At 47.5% G+C, this 2,165-nt stretch overlaps 1 pseudogene; it reads left to right on the top strand.

The window, feature by feature from the left end:
* Positions 1–379: 379 nt before the first annotated feature.
* Positions 380–1,952, top strand: LOC139059734 (piggyBac transposable element-derived protein 4-like; annotated as a pseudogene).
* Positions 1,953–2,165: the final 213 nt, after the last annotated feature.

The raw sequence follows: 2,165 nt of genomic DNA on the forward strand, positions 1-2,165 counted from the left end.
CTTCCCTCGCCTGTACTCTCCTCCTTTTGGTACGGTGGCGAGCGCCTCTTGCGGCCAGCCCTTGTAAACACGCCGGTGGCGCGGCTACCGGGAGCCAGCCGGGAGCGACGTCGGCAGCCAAGTGGCTGGCGCGTCGTGAGCTTTCGGCGGCGGCGGCAGTGGTTGCCATGGGGACCGGTACGGTGGCGCGCGCCGTCCTGCGGCGCATGGTCGCAAAACTCGGCAGAGAGGGATGTCAGTGTTGTTGTTATACGATGCGCGTGCTTTGTAAATGACGACACCTGTTTACGTTTTTCTTTTAGGGTGTCAACTACATACGGAGGCGATATTTTGCCAAGCACGCCGTGCCGAGTCAGGTTTTCACCGAATCGCGCACCTGGCGTACACCTGGACGTGACGCGCCGGAGTGAGACGCGGAGGTTTCGTGGTGCACTGGACATGTTTATGATGTTTTTTACGGCTGACATGATTTCCGCTTTCTGTGCACACACGAACAAGTATGCCTGGATGAAAATTTTTGAGAAACCAAGCTATGCTCAGCCAGATGGCTCCTGGCTAGAGGTCACGCCCCCTGAGATGTTGCGCTTCATTGCGCTATTGATTTACATGGGCATCGTGCAACTTCCTAGACTCCACTTGTATTGGAACACTGGAACACTCTACGGCGGTCTACTTCCAGGGAAGATCATGAGCAGGAAGCGTTTCTTCTCCCTGCTTGCTTTTTTGCATGTCTCGGACCCTGAGGATGACAGTGCTGCTTCAGCTGGCAAACTGCGGAAGGTACTCCCACTTCTTCGAGAGATCAACGAGGCGTCGGCACGATTTTTTCAGCCACGGGAAGCCATTTCAGTCGATGAAAGGATGGTGAAATCCAAAGCACGCTCGGGAATCAGGCAATATATTCGGGACAAGATGACGAAGTGGGGCTATAAATTGTGGGTTTTAGCTGAGTCAGAAACTGGATATACCTTACAGTTCTTCGTGTACACGGGCAAGCGGGAGACACCGGGACCACATGGATTGGCTTTTGATGTAGTGGGTAAGCTTTGTGATAAATATTTAGGACAGGGATACAAAATTTACATGGACAATTTTTATACATCGAAGCACCTTTTCGAACACCTTCTTCAGTGCAAAACGCTGGCATGTGGAACAACGAGAAAAGATCGTCGAGGCTTCCCTGGCGATCTGAAAGATTCAAAATGGGAAAAGAAAGCTGAACGTGGAGACATTCGTTGGATGAGGGATGGAAACGTCTTGTTTCTCCAGTGGAAGGACAGTAAGGCTGTCTTATGAGCACCATCCATACAGCCAATGAACATGTGCCTGCAAAGAGACGTACAAAAGTGGGCAACAAGTGGAGCGAGAGGACCATAAGAAAGCCCTTGTTGGTACATGAGTACAATGCAGGTATGCTGGGCGTTGACAAATCTGACCAGATTATTGGAACGTACAACGTGCTTCGCAAATGTGTGCGCTGGTGGAAAACACTCTTTTTCCACTGCATAGATATTGCTTGTGTCAATAGTTTTATTTTATTTCAAGAGCTTAGGAAAGGGCACACCGATATTGCTGAGCTACGTCTGAGTGCCCGATTTGACCAACTTTCATTCCGAGAGATGCTCATCAAGCAAATTTTGAATCTTGATGATGATCAACCGGCCAGCATCTCTTATCTGCCACCCGACTGGGTTCGCCACAAGCCTGAGAAAGTTGACAATAGGAGGAACTGTAAGCAGTGCTATGAGAAAACCAAGAAAGAAGTGAAGACAAATGTTTTTTGCAGCACCTGTGAAGCGCACCTTTGTTTTACGACTACGCGCAACTGTTTCGCCGATTGGCACATGCGTCATGGGCGCTGAGTTCAAAGGTCGCTAGAAAATATAATTTTTTACCTAGAGTGCTCAGATTTTCAGCAAGTGTACTTGAGTTCACGGACAATCATTTGTATATCCCAGTTTTTTTTTTCTTCTATGTGTGGTGAAGTGTAGTGTCAATTTTGTGTCTTCGCATGTATGTTTTCCCTACTTTTCTTCAGCTTTCAGAGATAAAATATAAAAAAAATGTCGCAGTGATTACTTTGTGTGTTATTACATTAAAAAGGCAAAACAATCAGCTACATTTTCATATATAACAATCCATTGTACAGCAAAATTTTCCCAAGA

The sequence above is a fragment of the Dermacentor albipictus genome, chromosome 4 (assembly GCF_038994185.2).
Source record: "Dermacentor albipictus isolate Rhodes 1998 colony chromosome 4, USDA_Dalb.pri_finalv2, whole genome shotgun sequence".
Taxonomy (NCBI): Eukaryota; Metazoa; Arthropoda; class Arachnida; order Ixodida; family Ixodidae; genus Dermacentor; species Dermacentor albipictus.